Source organism: Peromyscus leucopus, chromosome 5, assembly GCF_004664715.2.
Source record: "Peromyscus leucopus breed LL Stock chromosome 5, UCI_PerLeu_2.1, whole genome shotgun sequence".
Taxonomy (NCBI): domain Eukaryota; kingdom Metazoa; phylum Chordata; class Mammalia; order Rodentia; family Cricetidae; genus Peromyscus; species Peromyscus leucopus.
In genome coordinates, this window is record NC_051067.1 from 101,936,124 (window position 1) to 101,956,899 (window position 20,776).

Below are 20,776 nucleotides of genomic sequence, written 5' to 3' on the forward strand. Positions count from 1 at the left end.
GTTCATCTTGGTAACCATGAAAACTCAATGCAGTTCTTTGAAAGGAGAAATATGTGAAACGGTTTTTATAAAGGAGGACTAGTGATGAGGACATATCTACTAATTTGTCGGTGGATACTAGATTCACATTTCTAAATAGCATCGCTTCACCTCATTCTCAGGTTTCCGGCATTTCCTTTGTACCTGAGACTCACCTAACAGCTACCCACATTTAACACTGCAGAAGAAACACAGCACATCTTTTACATCGTAAAAACATTTAAATTCCATATTGCCCAACATAAGCATAAATGTGGAAGCAACTGCCCTGCTTTCACAGGCAGGAAAGGAAATATTACATATTTCCAACTGAGTTTTTGTGCTGTGTAATTCACAAGAGTCAGTCCTTTAACAATTAAGTAATGTCAATCAGCTACAATGAACAGAAAAAGGATGTAATACTGACTCAGTGGTAAGTGGTCTGAGCTTTGCCACAGAGTCAATGATTGACATAAAATTAAATATCAAAAGTAAGTAGATTTATCCTTTGTCATTTTGAATAACAACAGTATTGTGCATTAACTGCACATATCATATCATATTCTTATCATCTGCAGTTAAGGAAAAATTTACGTCTCATCTTCCATAGAAAAGTTAAATTTCAAGGAGATTAATTAGGCAAAGAAAAGTTATATAGGTGTATGTAAACTTTTAATCAAATTCCATTCCTGCTGCCCTTAAATCCAACTCATATCTGATTATGTATTCTCTGTTTACAAAAAGTAATCTAAAATAAATAAAAATAGTTATAGAATCTTAGGTTTGACACATTATTGTATTAATGATATTATTTCACAATTTCTCTCTATCTCCCCAACACATACATATATAAACATATTTATATATGCATATGTATATATAAATATGCATATATTTATAATTTGGTTCACTAGATAAAAAAATATAGTGTGTGTGTCATGCTCCCAAATTTGGAAGAAAAGGAAATGAATCAGAACAAAATTTTGTTCTTCATCTAGTGGGTAGGCTGGTGTGTAAATCAATGCTTGAAATATCTTTTTTTCTTTTTTTGATTTTTCGAGACAGGGTTTCTCTGTGTAGCTTTGCGCCTTTCCTAGAACTCACTTGGTAGCCCAGGCTGGCCTCGAACTCACAGAGATCTGCCTGGCTCTGCCTCCCGAGTGCTGGGATTAAAGGCGTGCGCCACCACTGCCCAGCCAATGCTTGAAATATCTTGAAGAGCATGACTGAAGTAATCTATCAGTGAGAGTCGGTATAGTGGTTTAACATGGACATAAAATGATTTATATTATCTAGTGAAAGGCTTGATTTGTACTTAATAAAGAAATAGAAATAAACTCTATGGAGGAAGAGATGCCTATCACATGGATCCACTCTCTGCTACAGCAATTAGCCCGGCTGATTCACGCCCTTAACCAGGCCATGTCCTATGTTGCACCACCTCTGTCAAAATGAGTCCAACAAAGAAGAGGAAATGCCATATTCTTTGATGAAAATGCAGTCCCTTTACTAAATGGGTTTAGTTCACATGAGCTGACAATCTGTCACTCTGCATCCATTTTAGGAATGGCTAGAAATTATTCTGTTGGGAAAAGCTTGGATGAAGAATCAGTTTTGGGATACTGGTGCCTGCCCCTCACAACCAGGCAGCCCTTTTCAATCCTAGTTGCCATAACAACCAGATAGCACTTTTGGTCCCAAACACAACAGACTCCTTTATGGTGATGATTATTATTAGTCAGTTTGCACTCCAGGCAAAAATCTGATTTACTTTCCCTGAGGAAAGACTCCATATGACAGGCAAAATGTCAGAGACAGAAAAATACAGAGTAGAAGTATAGAAGTGCAATGAAATAAAGCATGTATGCGGAAATATACCTTGCAAGCCCTTTATTATTTTTAAATGAAAAGTTGTCAGATTATTCAGCCCAAACTGTGATGTTAACTGTGCCATGCCTGTGAGCTACATAATAGCCATTGTAAAGGTAGTGGGCGTAGATAATAGACAATGGAATGGTTGATAAATTGTGACACATGAAAACTCAGAAGGCACATGAATTTTTGACATTATGCCATGTACTTATGGATTGAAGATGAACCTGTAGAAAAAAAAAAATGAAACATGTTCCCTAGTAGGACGCCCACAGTGAAACATGCTTATCTTCCCTTGTATGATTTAAGAATGGGAGAAAAACAATTTCCCTCCCGGTATACCACAAATGATCACAGTGAGTGTGAATCAGGAATCCAGCTTCAAATGTGTTTCTTTTGCTTCTGACAAGAAGAGACTAAGCAATTTTCCTCTCAAACTTAGCCAAACCATTATTTTAACCTTTAGTGGGGCATGACCTTCAAGCTGATCCAGAAGAATGAAACTTGGAAATCTACTGCATGGGAATAAAACCACATGCTCTGCTCAAGCCAGCAATTTCTATGTGGCATGTTTATCAGAACTGTGTCCCTGCCTTGCAAAACTGTGTCCTTGAACCAGGGATATAAAATGATCCTATTAAGGGAGCGAAGCCAAGTCTGGTCAGAGAAAGCCATTTATTTCCACTGACCCAGCTGGTCAAGTGAATTTAGGTTCAGCAGCTTGGCTCACTTGAGAATCAAGCACTGCCATCATGCCTGTAATTACAGCAGGAAAGTGATTTCCAGGAATGAACATTGCAAAGGAGTCGTACTTTCCCTGGAAGCATTAGACTTCAGGAAAGCTGAAAAGGTGAATCTGAAATGTGGACTTTATGTGACAGACATAATAAAACATTTTCAATTGATTCCATAGGATTTTTGTAAAATACATCAAATAACTCCAAGTTAAAATGAATTAACATGAGAATTATTATGCATTTGTTTAAAAAATCTGTGCATTGCCTTGCCTTCTCTAGATCACACTGAGGAATGATTTCTGGGATGGTAAGACTTGAATACTTGGGATGTCAGCCAAAACAATTGGAATAGGTAAGAGGGAGTGAGCCTTTTTTCCTGAAGTTTTCATCATCTGGAAAACTCACTGAAGTGTCTCCAGATATAACTAAAGGACTTCCAGGATCCAGTCAGGACAAATGTCAAAGCATAGGGACTTCTTATTTCTTCTAATTCCTATTTGTTCTATTTCACTGTCAGAAACATGCCACTGCCAAGCCACTATTGAAAAGATGAAGAGAACTCTTGCTGAGAGATATTTTTTAAAGGAATTCTTTATTACTTCACTTCAGCACTGTTATTGTCCTTAAGGTTTACATTGTTTTTATATTTTTGGTGTGCTTTTGCATATTTGGTGTAGGCACCTCTACAATGCTTTAAATAATGTATGTATTTTCAAACAATTTTAACATAAAATAGTAGGGAGTTTACCAAAGTCTGATACTTAACTATACCTAATGCCACAAGATCTCAGTTTGAATACAGGGCATGGCTCAAATGGAAACATGCTGGCCTTGTAATCATGAGGACCTGAGTTCAATATCCAACACCCCCTGCACAGGAAAGATGGAGACAGGCCAGCCAGCTTAGTGTACCCATAAGGGACTATCTCTGAAACAATTATGAATTGTGCCTGAGGAATTTTATTATTATTATACTTGATACTGTCATCTGCTTACACATGCATAAATATATACATGTCCCTGCACAGATAAGAACACACACACACATACACACACACACACAATCCCATCATGTGAACCATTTATCAAATAAGAAAGAAAAGGAGAGCTTATCTTCATTTTATTTTGTTGTTATTCTATATGATAAAATTATTGTATGGTCTTCATCACTTCTACCACAATGGCTAATTGATTTGTCAGAATAAGAAAATAAAGCACAGGATAAAACTCTTTCATATCCTAATTTAACAGTTTATATTGAAGTATAGAATCACTGAATATTTTAGAATGATACATTGCATGGTGATCTTAAACTGCTAGCTCTCTTGCTGCTTCCTCAATGTTATGAAAACGGGTGTGAATATTCATGCCAGCTCAAAAATATTTATTCTTATATTTGTCAACCAGTTGTTATTCATGTGGGATTTAAGACGGTATACAAAGTTATAGAATATTTAATATGTATTGTCACTTGGAACCAATACATTTAACCTCATAAGTGTTATTCTAAATTTTGATATCTTAAAACAATAATAGAACTATAAGAATACGACTCAGTGGGTAAGAGTGTTTATTGATTAAGCAAAGGGACAAGGGTTTGACTCCACAGGACTTATGTAAAAGCTGGGGCATGCCCACACATATTTGTTACTCCAGCATTGCAGGACAAAGACAAAGGGTTCTCCCAAGCATGTTGACAAGACAGGATAGCTGAACTGATGATCTTCAGGTTTATCCAGGGACTCTGCTTCAAAAATAAAAATAAGTGTGTGTGTGTGTGTGTGTGTGTGTGTGTGTGTGTGTGTGTGTGTATGGACTTCCACACCTGCACACACATGAGCATACATAGCACAACTTCCACTATATAATACTGGTTAATTGATCAATTTGAAAAACAATAATCACTTTATCTTTCACAGTTTCTCTAATTCACAATTTTGAGAGAAGCCAGCTGCCATATTCAAGTGTTAGTCTTTGATGGGTGTGTGTTTAAAGTAGCTGGGCTAGTGACCTTTTACCATCTTCTTTTCTGACAGGATTGAAATAGCTATAAGATTCCAGTATCTCTGAACTGAGACAATTGGGACTCTCCCAGCATCTCCATCTCCATGTGGTTTCAGCATAGGAGTTCTTCAGTTTGGGAGATTTAAAGTGGTTGGATTGATTAAATGGAAGTTTAGGGCTATAGACTCATGCAACTCAATGAAGAGAAGATAGAGCAGCAACACACTTTCTGATCTGTCCTTGAGAGCTCCGCAGCATTGATTCATATATCATCAGCTGGTCAAGGGAGTCACAAAGATCTAATGAAATGAAAAGGGAGGAAGCACACACTCTAGAACCCGAGGAGAAAGAGAACTCCGGAAAAACATGGAGAACCTGAAAATGTACAGTGTGTCACATAAAAAGAAATTTCAGAAAATAGTGAGGGCCTTCAGAAATGTCTATCTTCTGCTTCATGGGCATCAGTTTTACTCTTGAGCAAGTCAAAATCACAACCATTTGAAGTTTGTTGTTTTGTGTTGCACCAGAAGAGGAATACATATGTTCATGTGTGTGTGTATGTATATGTGCATGTATGTATAATATATATATAAACTCTTGAATTTATATATATATAATCCTCTTAAGTTTATATATATATAACCTGAATATATATATATGAACACACACATATATATATACATACATATATATAATCACAAATTTTAGGTGGAGTGGATGAAGGTCATTGGTGGGTGGAAAAGCAGGGTTGGCAAAAATCTAAATATAATATTCATGTATGAAAATCTCAAAAAATGTAAAGACCAAAGGAGGAGCTGATCATGAGTCTGGAACAAAGGCAGTCCCAGATGCCTGCCTCTGTTCCATTTTCAGCCTCTGTCTTGGCTTCCCTTGATAAGCTATAACCTGTAAGGTGAAATAAATTCTTTCTTCCTATGTTGCATTGTGTAACAGTCTTTATCACAGCAACAGATGCCAGACTAGAACATATGCTTGTTAATTTCCAGACCTTCTCATCTTGTTCTTGTATGAATGTCTAATGGATTCTACAACTTTACTCAAACGGTGTTCAGAGAATCACCAGAGTATAAAGTAAGAGACATATGACACAAATTTGTGCTGAATGGCTTTAAAGTACTCTTTAGCCAACCTAGTAGAAAGCTAGTGAATTCAGTTATTACAGTAGTAACTAGCAAATGGGCAAGGCTGAGATGTATTGTACAAAGGAAATTTACCTTACAATTTAATTTAAAACCAAAAAAATTCAAATAATGAGTACCTACTCTGCAATTCACATAATCCTGTGCATCAGAGTGCATAGATCTGATGTGTTTGCACACTAATTCATTAACACTCAAAGTAATCAGTTCATCATGAATTAAGTAAAACTAATGATCTCAGAGTACAATACAATAAATAGAAGCATAGAGAAGTGGAAAGAACACATACCAAAAGCACCTTTGAAAGAGACCAGGTTGATGGAAGATTGGAGAATGAATGAATGTTCAACAAATAGAAAGGTCATGGAAGAATTCACAAGCAATATCTTTGGCGAACCTAAGGATAAGTATTTAATAAATGAGTAAACAGAGACTCTAATGAACTTAGTAACTCAACCAGCATCACACCTGCTTTTAGCTGTCAGTTTAGAATATAAATAAAACCCTAAGTCAATGTCTTCACTTTTTTTTTTTCATTTTTATGTTGGGGGCTTTGAAATATTTACTGGTAATTTCTTTCTTTTTTTAATATATATTTTATTTTACAATACCATTCAGTTCTACATATCAGCCATGGGTTCCCCTATTCTCCCCCCTCCCACCCCTTCCCCTTACCTCCAGCCTACCCCCCACTCCCACATCCTCCAGGACAAGTCCTCCCCCGAGGACTGCGATCAACCTGGTAGACTCAATCCAGGCAGGTCCAGTCTCTTCCTCCCAGACTGAGCCAAGTGTCCCTGCATAAGTTCCAGGTTTCAAACAGCCAACTCATGCAATGAGCACAGGACTTGGTCCCACTGCCTAGTTGCCTCCCAAACTGATCAAGCCAATCAACTGTCATACCTATTCAGAGGGCCTGATCCAGCTGGGGGGCCCTCAGCCTTTGGTTCATAGTTCATGTGTTTCCATTCATTTGGCTATTTTTTTTCAATAATTGAGTAAAACTGAAATTTATTATAAGCCACAGTCGTCCTAGGGACCTCCATGCTATATATATATAGCCTCTATGGTTCTATGGTTTGTGGTCTGATTGTTCTTTATTTTATATCTAGAATCCACCTATGAGTGAGTACATACCATGACTGTCTTTCTGGGTTTGGGTTACCTCACTCAGGATGATTTTTTCTAGTTCCATCCATTTGCCTGCAAATTTCATGCTTTCATTGTTTTTCTCTGCTGAGTAGTACTCCATTGTGTATATGTACCACATTTTTTTCATCCATTCTTCCGTTGATGGGCATCTAGGTTGTTTCCAGGTTCTGGCTATTACAAATAGTGCTGCTATGAACATAGCTGAGCATGTATCTTTATGGTATGAATCAGCATTCCTTGGGTATATGCCCAAGAGTGGGATGGCTGGGTCTTGAGGTCGTTCGATTCCTAATTTTCTGAGAAAGCGCCATACTGATTTCCACAGTGGTTGTACAAGTTTACATTCCCACCAACAGTGGAGGAGTGTTCCCTTTGCTCCACATCCTCTCCAACATTGGTTGTCATTGGTGTTTTTGATCGTAGCCATTCTAACAGGTGTAAGGTGGTATCTCAGAGTCGTTTTGATTTGCATTTCTCTGATGATTAAGGATGTTGAGCATTTCTTTAAATGTCTTTCAGCCATTTGTAGTTCTTGTTTTGTGAATTCTCTGTTTAGCTCTTTAGCCCATTTTTTAATTGGACTGTTTAGTACTTTGATGTCTAGTTTCTTGAGTTCTTTATATATTGTGGAGATCAATCCTCTGTCAGATGTGGGGTTGGTGAAGATCTTTTCCCATTCTGTTGGCTGTCTTTTTGTCTTATTGACTGTGTCTTTTGCCCTGCAAAAGCTTCTCAGTTTTGAGAGTCCCATTTATTAATTGTTGTGCTCAGGGTCTGTGCTGTTGGTGTTTTATTTAGGAAATGGTCTCCGGTGCCAATGCATTCAAGAGTGCTTCCTATTTTCTTTTCTATTAAGTTTAGTATAACTGGATTTATGTTTAGGTCTTTGATCCACTTGGACTTGAGTTTTGTGCATGGTGACAGATATGGATCTATTTGTAATCTTTTACATATTGACATCCAGTTATGCCAGCACCATTTGTTGAAGATACTTTCTTTTTTCCATTGTATAGTTTTGGCTCCTTTGTCAAAAACCAGGTGTTCATATGTGTATGGATTAATGTCAGGGTCTTCAATTCGATTCCATTGGTCCGTATGTCAGTTTTTATACCAGTACCGAGCTGTTTTTATTACTATAGCTCTATAGTAGAGTTTGATGTCAGGGATGGTGATGCCTCCAAGGGTTGCTTTATCGTATAGGATTCTTTTAGCTATCCTGGGTCTTTTGTTTTTCCATATAAAGTTGAGTATTTTTCTTTCAAAGTCTGTGAAGAATTGTGTTGGGATTTTGATGGGGATTGCATTGAATCTGTAGATTGCTTTTGGTAAGATTGCCATTTTTACTATGTTAATCCTACCTATCCATGAGCATGGGAGATCCTTCCATTTTCTGATATCTTCTTCAATTTCTTTCTTTAGAGATTTAAAGTTCTTATCAAAAAGGTCCTTCACTTGTTTAGTTTTTACTGGTAATTTCTATTTAAAGTTAACTCTCTGGTGTCTGTCCTCTTAATTTTCCTTTCTTGATTTCATTAGCAAGCTTAGTTTACCCTGATTCCCTTTTTACTTCTTACAGGCAGAATAAAAGTTTTAATGAAAAAAAAAATATTTGCCAAAATCATTTCTGTGATGATCACTCATAAAGCTGATTCCCTTTTGGAAGTAACATGGCACAGAATTCTATTCTACTTTGTTCTGATAATGCAAAAGTTGCATTGTAGCCCTATAAAAATACCAAATGTAGCTTGGATTTCATGCATCTGACAGATGGGTTGAAATATGACATGATGAAAGAACTGAAAAGTATAGCACTAGAGGCCATGGATAACAACAGGCATGTGAGGAAAGAAGACTCAGGAATGCTGAAACCAGAGGCAGGAATCTCTAGTCAGAATTAAAGGAAATCATTAAGGATGCTTTCAACAGAAGTGCACAAGCATCTGAAGCAAACAGGTCAGAGAAAAGACATTTGAAAAGGATTTAGCATCTTGAGTGAGGTAACCCGACTCAGGAGAACAAACATAGCATATACTCACTCATATGTAGATATTAAATGGGAGGGAGGGCATGGCCAGACTGCAACCCACAACTCCAGAGAGGCTAGCTAACAGGAAAAGACCCTAGGAGGGACACATGGATGACCCTGTGAAGGAGAAGTGGATGAGATCTACATGAATGGACTGGGTGTTGGGGGGGTGGCAGAGGGCGAGGAGTGGGGGATGAGAACATAGGGAAATGGAAGGGTCAAGCTAGAACAGGGACAGAGTGGGAGGGCAGGGAGGAAGATATCATGATAGATGAGGACATCATGGGAATAGGAAGAGGCAGGGTGCTGGGGAGGCTCTCGGGAATCCACAAGGTTGACCACCCACCTTGGTCTGCTGGCAGTGGTCCAGAGTGTGCCTGGACTGGTCTACTCTGGTGACCAGCCTAGCAAATAACCTTTCTGTCATCATAGAGCCTTTGTCCAGTGACAGATGGAGGTAGATGCAGAGATCCATGGCCAGGCACCAGGCTGAGTTCTGGGAATCCAATTGATGAGAGAGAGGAGAGATACTGCAGGCAGGGAACATCAAGATCATGATGGGAGGATGTGCAGAGATGACCAGCCACACAAGTGGAAGCCCATGAACTGTGGACTGGTGGCTGTGGAGCCCCCATGGGACTGGACTAGGCCCTCTGGACATGGAAGATGGTTGCTTGGCTAGAACTGTTTGGGGGGCTCCCAGGCAGGGGGATTGGGATCTGTCCCTGGTGCATGGGCAGGCTTCTGAGAATCTGGTGCCTGAGGTGTGACACCTTGCACAGCCTTGGTGCAGTGGGAAGGGGCTTGGACCTGCCTAGGCTCAGTGTGCTGGACTCTGCTGACTCCCCATGGGAGACCTCAATTTGGGGGATGTGGTGATGCGGGGTGGCTTGTGAAAGAGGGCTGGGGGTGGGAGGAGGGAGGAGAGGGGAAGTCTATGGATAGCATGAGGAGTGAGTAGAAAATTTCTTAATAAAGAAAAATTAATTAATTAATTTAAAAAAGAAAAGAAAGTATTTAGGAGAGAATCCACATTGAAAGAAATCATTTGGCAATTTTACAGAAAGACAGCCTTGGTAGGTCAAATGGGTGATTTTTCTAGCCATTCTGTTTTTATCCTTTTTTTTTTTTTTTGGAGTTAATTGGATAAGTTAACTTTCTAAAGGCTCCAGAAAGGACCAAGGACAGACTATTTTAAGCTAAAATTACAGAGAGAAACTTCAAGTCACTGGGGACATGGTAACCATAGTGAAAGTCCAGCCGAATTCATGACTTGAAGGGGGGAATTAAGGTCTCTGGGTGATTTAATTATTTGTTTTGTAAACATTTATAAATGTTTGCAAAAGAAAAATATTAATGAGCCAAGGGCTGGCATTCAGAAAATGAGGAAAGAAAGAAGATATTGATTACCATGAACTCTATGCACATGGAGAAGAAAAACAGATGGAGATACAAGTTGATTCATAAGAGCATTCGAACCCACTTAAAACATGTTAGTACTGCTTGGGTCACAATGTTCATCAGGAGGACCATTGGAGAGATGTTAGGCTATGCTACAGAACAGGAACAAGAAAGAGTCGAGTCAGATTCTGCTTTCCTATTATAGTTTGCCTTGCTTTGGACTGTGTTCTGTCTCCCACAGGAAGGCTATTATCCTTTTCCTCTATAAAACCACATCTCTACTTAGAATTAGAAATCATTATAAATTCTGAGTATTTCAACACACCTATTTTGAGCAGTAAAAATGTTAACAAATGTGTAGCATATGTGCATTGTGCATGAGGATTTTCTAATAATATTTGAATGTGATATCAACCCCATATTTATATAAGTGACATATTGACACTATAAGATCTATTTAAATTTTCTGTTCAATATGTTACATATCAGATGAAGATAATAATTTTTCTGGAATAAAACACTGGAGAATGTAGAGTTAAGTTACATGATCTGTGTAAGCTGTCAACTGAATCTTAAAGTCTGGATTGAGTTTGTCCAGGAAGACTATCTCAGTCAGTGGCAAGCATGTGAGCAGAGGCATGGAGGTAGGAAGTAAAGTGATGCTTATATGTCTATGAAGATTCTTGTACCTTGGAACTTTAAAATTGAACATGAAGGTTGCTGACATAGCTCAGTGGCTAAAGAGACCTGAGGCCAAGCCTGACAAAATCAGCTCTCTCCCAGATGCTACATGGTGGAAGGAGAGAAACAACTCCTTCAGGCTGTCTTATGACCCCTGACCTCACATGAGGACAAGAATGTAAACATACACACACTACCCTGCTTCTCTCTCTCTCTCTCTCTCTCTCTCTCTCTCTCTCTCTCACACACACACACACACACACACACACACACACACACACACATGTAAACACACTCCCTCTCACACACACAATAATTAAATGAACAAATAAATAAATTAATGAATAAATAAATAAAATGTGGATGTAGTAAGAACAATGGAGTGAAAAGAGTTATCATTTATGGCAAAATATTCCAGTTTCAGAACTGTGTTCTATAAATGCTATGTGCCCAAGCTTTGCATGTAAATATGGTTTGCAGACTTTTTTGTCTGGAAGCAGAGGTGTCAGTTGGAAAAAATTATAAAGAAACAGATGATCAATTGAAATGTGAAATCAGGACATAAATATAAATGAATTTGAAATGGATGGAAATTAACAAGACATCATGGATGTTGTTCTATGGGGGATAAGGGACAGCTAAGCCCTCAGTGCAAAGGTTGCAACTAGGACACAAAGTGGACAGCAGAGTCTTCAGAGGTTTAGTATACTATACCCAGGAATCGGGAACAGACACAGGAAGCCAAAGGCCAGATACCTGACAGCAGACACCTATCCAAGCATGAAGCTCTCAGCTATCCTAATTGGAGGATGTAAAGGTGCTAGTAACCCAGGGATGCACAGGTTGTATGATTCCCAAGGCACCTACAGTGTCCAGCTCAGGCTCAAGATGTATGTCTAGGTACCCTTAGCTGTTGGATGAAATAGAAAAAGATCAAAGATCTATACACTTTAAAATTAAACTCACATATCAACTTTCTGGAGGAAAGAAAATTTAGTCAGAAATTATTTCCAGCTTACTATAATTTATAACATTAATTTTTATATCCGAGTATTTTCTATAGTATCAACAAAAAGTTTTATAATATTGAGTTTAACAAACTCAAAAATAAATCACCAACATTTCATGAAACTGGAGTAGACGTTACCAGGGGAGAGAAGGAAATCAAGGTATGCTTTCTCTTTGTTTCAGGATTGGCTACCTTCAGTGTTTGACTTACTGTGACCCTCAGACTCAGAATCAATAAGCTGAGGTTACTAAAGGAACGTTGCTCAGGCTCCAGCCCACAGCTAACGAATCAGGATTTTTGGAAAAAAGGTCAGAGTTTGTGCTTTGAAAATAGCTTCCGTCATAAGTCTGAAACTCATTGGACTGAGATTCATTGACACTGCTCTTAGCAAACCCCAAACAGTAGCTGCAGGCATCACTTAAAATCCACAGGGCAGTTGAACTTGAATCAAAGAACTGCCCCAGGCTGACTGTCTTCATGCACATGAATGTCCTCATGAATCAATTCTCTTACCTCCCTGGACACATCTCCTTATTCTCCATTTCTCCTTTCATCTAATTTAGTTTTACTTTGTTAACTAACCTTTCTGTGCTTCTCTAGCTTCTTCTACAGCAACTCCTGTACCTCAGTCCTAGGACAGCAACAAAAGCAAAAGTCAATTCAAGCTTACATCATGCTGGAGAGCAGTCCTTTCCATCATCAGTCCATGTCTTTTGCTTATATCCTCTCTCCCTTTGCAACTCCAAAGGAAAACAATGTAACCAATGTGAATTTGTGTAACATTGCTAAGCATTCAAGCACCTGGTTACAATGAGATCACAGTTACTAAGGGAGTGACATGATGAACTGGTAGAAAGAGTAGATGACTGGGATTAATGATGATGGCATAGAACCCAAACATTTTCCTGAAAAATCTTAAGAATTTTTAATGATATAATTAGTAGTTTCTCGATTTTAACACTTCAAAAATCTGGGGTTGAGAAATTATTTGTGATGAGTGTCCTAGTCATTATAAGATGTACTGACAAGCAAAATTTTGCTTATGCATGGTCAAATGCCCAATGAGTTGGGAACAAAATGTCCCCATTAGAGAAACACTAGACTCAAACAGCTCTCCATGGGATTCTTGATATAGTCATGGAATTTAGAGAGTAGTGCTATGATACCTTAACAGATTAAATATAGGGGTTATTTGTATGATATACAACAACTTGATCATGTTCCACAAAAGCAACTTGCCATACACACATGAGGACCATAGTTTGGATCCCTAAATCACACATAAAAAGCTGGTGTTGTGTTGCATGCCTTCAACCCCAGCACTGAGGACAGGAGGGAAAGAGACAGAAAATATCCCTGAAACTCAGTGGCTAGCCAACCAAGCTGACTCAGTGAGCTGTGGGTTCAATAAAATAAATTTGTCTCAAAAAAATAAAAGTGAAGAAAGAGATGCAATGTTTACATCTGGCCTCCACCTACATACACACAGTATATATATATATATATATATATATATATATATATATATATATATATATATCCACATACATATAAGTACACATATACCCACCTAAATCATATACCCACCTACATGCACATGTACATACACACTAACAGGTAAATACACAATATGCATGTGCACACAAACACACAAGAATGCACATACAGACATACACACAAACTGCTTGTTATGTTTGTCAAACTTAAGTCAAGATATTTACAAAATATTGTTACTAATATTATGATAGTGGAAGGAACTTAGATGAATGAGTCACACCTTTGAATATAAGCCCATTGAGACCTTGAGCTAAATCAAGAGCAAAAGAGTCTTTTTCTGTTTGGGAGAATGCCCTGCTCTCATCTGAACAGGATGCATTTTATCAAACACTTTATGCTTTCACAAATATATGCCCTTTAGAATTAACTATTGGTCTGTTTTTATATTTCATCAATAACAGATTATTAAAAATAAATATCCCTTCTAAATTTGGTGGCCTTTCTGTAATATTTCTTAGTAAAGCAAATGCAGAAGGTCTACACCTTTAAACTTCTCATTCTCATTTTAAAATACTTTAGTTGAAGTTGTAAGGCAAAAAGAATGAAAGCAAAACCTATAAGGAGTTTTTTTTCCAAGAGACAAAATCATATTTTTGGTTTTCTTCTATTTATATTTATATTTATAAATCACTCTGTCCTTTGAAAAGTATTAAAGTACCCTTCATTTAATCATTTCTTCATCTTTTTGTTCCATCCTATTTTTCCCCAATTGCAGGCACATGCATGTATACACATAGGCAGACACACAAACATAAACATGTACACATATAAATTTTAACCTGTTCTGGGCTATTAAAGATATGAAAATAGGTGTTTTATTTCTAGTAGGTGTGTGGTCTTAAGGGAAGAACACAACCTTCAGTCGTTCTTGCCATTAAGCCATATCCATGACCCTGTGGTGTCCTTTCCCAGCTGTGATCTAAGAACATGCCATATGACAGCTCAGTTTCCTCATCTATAATGCATAGATTTGAGTGTCTTCTTTGAAATACACTTGTGAATACTGAATGAAAAGAGCAATATTTACACTGGATGAGACATATTTGATATTTTCAAAGGTTAATGTCTTTCTTCCTCTCCTTTTGTCCTTAGTGTCTAAATTTATATAAAAGCGAACAACTTGCCTGCTGTTCCTTTGGGTGAGTGAAGAGGGAAGTTTTAACACAGCTCTGGTTCTTTCTACAACTTTCACAGAAGAGTTCTACTGCTCTAATGTAGGGGAATTTATATTATAGAGGAAATCCATAATGTTACAGATTGGAATTTCCATTGGAAAAACATTAGCTCAATTAGTAATTAGTCAGCAGTACCCTACGTTGCTTCTCCAGCAGCAGAGACTCTAACAGATTTTCCTATAAGAACGCTTTGCTGGAAAATTTGATCCAGCAAGTCATGTGTCAAAGGCAGCTGCACGGCAGAAAAAAAAAATTGTCAGGGACAGCCTGAAAAACATGTGGAACTCATTCCAGGACCATCATTTTTGTTCTTGGTGTTGGTACACAAAGGGAGAGATACAACTTGGTCAGTAGACATGTTTCCCCATGGTGCTCAATTGCTGTGCCATTCTAGTTTTTTGGAAATGCCTTGAGTGCTAAGGATGCTCTCATTTATCCTACAATGCAGGGACATTGTAGAGATGTCTAGATGGGGTGTGATATTTGCAGGAAGCTTATCAGTAAATACAAGAGTGAAGTTTCAGCTACTGTAAGAGTTGGGAGAAGCTGAGAGGATGTTCAAAAGTACTTAACTAGCCTTCATTGGAATGTGGGTATTAGTATATACAATTTTATCCTTTAATCATTAGTATGCTAATAAAATGTTTTGGTAATTACTAAAGTTCAATTATATGCATGCAAGAACAATAGGGTGTACTAGGATCAATGAGCTCACAAGAGAGAGAAGGCCTTTGGTTTGTTTGATTTTATAATCTATGGAAATCCTTCATGGTGAGAACAAATGACAATAAAAATCTGGCAGGAGATCAAAGTTTTGTTTTCCAATTTGGGATATCTCCTCAAGGAAACAACTGCTCACCTAACTGGAGACTATCATACCCCAGTAATATAGGAGGAACCTCGCTCTTTTCTGTCACTCATAGCAGTCTGCTCCCTTGGCTCTGCTTCTGACTTAATTGAGACTCTGCCACTGTCCAACAACCATGTTTTCTGATATTACATTTGATTTTCAGAATAATTATGGAGATATAAACCCACACTGATAAATCTACCAAATTGAACCTTTTGCTTACTCTACTTCAGTTACTCCTCAAACTAAGCTGCTGCGACATGCACTGTCCCATCCTCCTTTCTCCAAAGGTGTGAAGTGGCAGCCCACCACAACACAGAACTGATGGATCCAGAATTTGATATCTACTGTTCTGGAGTTGTATTGGTACACTCTTGATTTTTCAGTCTTTGGGGTAGAATAATTTTTCAGGAGAAGAATGGAGCTCGCCAGGTTATTGTTCCACATTCTGGTCATACTACTCTCACAAACCTGTGTCACCATCCTTTCTGCGCCATCATTGTCTTTACCCTTAGCTTCCTTTATTGATAAAAATATTACATGTTTCTTTTATTGTGTGTATGTGTGTGTGTGTCTATGTTCATGTATGTACATGCATGCATGCCACAGCATGCCTATGGAGGTCATAGGTCAACTTTGGTAAGTCAGTACTTCCTTCCATCATGTAGATATCAGAAATTGAATTTAGGTCAACAGAGTTCAAGACAAGCCTTGTCTTCCACTGAGCCATCTCAATGGCTCTTTATCCTTAGTTTCTACTAAAATGATTACTATTGCTCTATGAAGATTTCACTTTATGGTAATTGATTTCTTTCCATACATAACTCATAGTATTTACATATCGTGCCCTTTTTACTTATGTCATAAAATAAGATAAATGAGAATTGCTTAAAACATAGAAATCAAGTAAGCATGAACTAACCCAAGGGCTGTTTGAATTCCTGGAAGAATGCACCTTGTTTTGTTTTTCTATTTGTTACTTGATTAAAATATTAATACTACAAAGAAACATGCTAACTAACAGACTTCTGTCTAGTAGAAATGATAATATAAAAACACTTTTCTTTCTCTGAAAGTTAGTTTCTCTAAGTTAGTAAAATTTTTCTTCCTTCACTCCATTTTTTTATTTGTTTTTCCTTGAATGTCTTTTTATATTCTGTTATTTTTCATTGTACTGGTCACTTCATTTAATGGGCTGAATAAATTACTTTAATTATATTCTTTGAATATTCATGAGATTATGGTTTTATATTTTAGAATTTTGTAGTTTAAAAATGATTACTTGAACATTATTTACCTTTTCACGCATTCATTTCTTCAATCTGCTCAGTAATTTATTTTATAAATACATCGTGGATGAATGGTGTTGTGTCTTGTGATGGTGTTTAGGATAGCAAAACAGATTAAACAAAGTAAACCTCAACACTCATTGAGCTGAAGGGGGGAAATGTAGCCTGTAGGATAAAATAACAAGATGGGAACACTTATTTTGAGCTCTAAAGCCCAGTTTCTGCATAAATGTCACCTCGAACAGTGAATAATCATCATTTCCAAAATGCCAGTTATAATATTCTAATTATCTTCATTTTAACTTGCTCTTTAAGTACTTCTAATATACTTGGTTTGAGAAAATCTATTTTGACAATTTGAGACAGAAAAAGAAACTGGCCTTCCACATTTTATGTGATTATTTGTACTCTTATATTCAGTTCAAAGATGAACAGATAATAATAAATAAAATATTCTATCATTCCCAGGTACATAAATTCTAAAATCTCCTTTTTTGTTTCTGTGTTTATAATTTTGTTCTTAAGTATTTAGAAATCCCACATTGTTCAAGTTACTTCCCATCTCATTCAGTGCCTTAGCTGTGCGATTCTTACAAGACCAGATCAGACAAGACGACAGCAAATATTTTTCCAGCTCTAAACTCTATAAAATAAAAACATTATATCATGACCACACACTCATTATGCTTACTGAGTATGTTAATTTATTAACATTAGAGTTGATTAGTAATTACTAAAATTAATTAGTACAGCAGAGATTTCAGACTTGTTCCCAATTTTATTTGGTTTTGTTTTATATAATGTGTGGTAAATCAGATCTTCTGCAAGTTAATTTGCTGTTGCCTATCTTTCCACAGTACTGCCTAATGAAAAACAGCTAATTAATACACACTGAATAACTTCCTGAACCATATCCTTGGCACCTAAAATCAACATTCAATAGCAGCTGGAACCACAATGCAAGGACATGCCTGTGACTTCCAATCTTCAGGGAAGGCTGGGAATCACATACAATATCTAATGAATTATTTATAATTAGCAAGAAATGAGCTGACACACACTTATCAGCCATGAGGAAGAGTAAACTGTGATAACAGCCAGAGCAGTGGGCAAATCTGGCTGGCTTACAAAGCCACATTTCACTTTGAAATACTTTATAAGCAATGTGTGACTTGTTCAAGCTTCAATCTTAAAAAAAATAATAACAATAAAAGAAGGAAAATAAAAAAAGAAAGGAAGAGGACCATCCATCTCAGTCCACTAGGCTACTATAAGTAAATATCACAGACTGAATAGCTTATAAACTATAGACGTTAATTTTCACAGTTCTGGTGGTCAGAACATCCACAATTAAGTTACTGTAAGATTTAGAATCTGGGGGTACCTGTTTTTCTGATTCTTGGATGTTGTCCATTAGCTGTGTTCTCATATGATGGAAAGTACACCCTTCTGAATGTTTTTAAGAGCCCTTCTCCATTAACAGTCTGGCTTCTCTTTGAAATTGTAAGGATCAGGACAGGAATACTAGGACTGAAGTCTGAGCTCTGAAGTCAGGGAAGAAAGATGCTAGGGGAGCCAGGAGGTTGAAGAAATGTGAGAAGTCATAGGCAGATGATAATGGTTTATTTACTTGTATGAAGGAACTCACAAATTTGTGCAAAAATCACACAAAAGTGGCATTTGGCCAGAAATGGATACATAATAGGTGACTGAATATTCATATTTATTGTTGATTTAAAGTTACTCAGATATATGGTATCTGTCATTTTTGTTGTAAATTCTAGATATTCATACTGGCACCATATTTTTTTTAACCTTTAAATGTCTTTATTGTTTTCTATTATCTTCAGGCATACAAATTTCCTAATTTTTATATTTTAGTACAATGTAAATCAATTTTCTCTAAAAGCCTGATGATTGGTAGTGTTTTAAGAGTAATTATTCCACACTGTTGACTATTTCTTTATGTCTATTTTATAGAGTTTTGTTTTGTTGAAGTAGGATCATGTAGCCCTGGCTAGCCCAGAGCCTGAAGACACAGACCAGGCTGATCTCAAACTCACAGAAATCCACCTTCACCTGCCTCTTGAGAGCTAGAATTAAAGGCATGTTACACTACACTGGGTGTTCCTATTTACTCTATTTTTCAGAGAGGGAAGGGTTTCTATTTAGTCCAGACTCAACTGATCTCTCAGTGGAGGCCAGACTGCCCTCCCACTTCTGATCCCATATCTCAGCCTCTGAAATAGTAGCATTTCAGGCATTTGGACATGCATTTTACTATGTTCAAGGAGACTTTTATTCACAACATATTTTTTCTCACTATATCAGACAAAATTTATTTCTGAAATCGACAGGTGGGCCATGACAACTTGTTATATGCTAAAGTTTAGATGGACTTTAAAAAATGAAATTGTCATTTTATTGCTCTGGAAAATGAAATGTAATGCAAATCTAAAATAGAACTGATTTTCCTGATTGTAAAATGGCTTGAAATATGAGATTGAAAGCTCATTGAGCAATGATGCTAAGATGTATGTCTGTTTCCTTCTTTAATAATTTTTAACCTGCTCTTGGGGGTGGGGAGATGGCTCAGTGGTTAAGAGCACTTCTACAGATCCTGAGTTCAATTCCCAGCAATCACATGGTAGCTCATGACCACCTATAATAGGATCTGATGCCATTATCTGGCATGCAGATATACATGTAGAGCATTCATACATAAAATATAAATAATAAATAAATTTTTCTAAAAGGAGTTTTAAAAAATAATTGAGCCTGCTCTTTTCAGCAATCCCTATGTGTCAGTCCTCAAATTTCCTAACACCCTGAGGGAAGTCCTGGGTGCCTGTGTCAGCTGGCAATGCTCAGCACACCAGGTAGAAGAGGTCATGTCCTTAAGAGAGTTTCTTTTCTGGTGACATATAATAAACACGAACTGAACAGTATGAGCTATTGGAACACAAGATATCATTCATGTCCTAAACATGAAAGGCAACTTCAAAAGTGTCCCTCATCATTTTCCTTAAGAAGAAAAATGTCTTAAGATCTGACTATAGACTTTCTGTTTGTTATTTATAATTAACTTTGTTTTTTAAACATAGTCATCCTCTTTCTATTTCTCAAAAAGTACTCAGAAGTAGTTTTTAAATTTATATTTAAATTTATTTCTATCTATTTCAGCATGTCTATTGACTCGCCTACTTATCACATACCTTACTGCCTTGAATATCTGTCTATTCCATGATATGGGAATAAATTTGAATGTAAGTCACATTCTACTTCTACTTTTGCCTTTTGAATTTTATCTCTAGAAATTACTTCCTTTATTTGTTGTGTTTAAATCTCTGCATATACTGAGGTATCACCCCTCCAGGCATTCTCCCTGGCATTCATTTCTATTTGTTCTCTGGTAGACGTCAATAGTTATAATATAATAAGAAGGAATTCATCATTTGACATTTTTTGTCAGAGATATTCCATACATTCTTCAAGATCCTGCTTCATAATAATCATATTTGCTAAATTCCCTTTGGCTGACTTGCAGGGAAGTTGGTTGCTCCTGACAGGTTGCAGATTGAAATAGGTCATTAACACATGTTTTCTATTGTTTGATTCAATGACACCTTTGGTTTAATGTTGGGTCTTCAGAAAGGTATGCAGGATGTGTTACACAGTACAAGCATGTTTTTTAGATTAAATTTTAAGGTCAGCATTCCTTATGTAGTGCCCAACTAGACTTGTCTTTTCCCTACCTGTTTTGGGAGTAATGTTTCCTTACACATTCAATAAAATCTCAGGAACTCTTCTTTATAACTCTCTTTCAGTGACACTAACAGAACTCA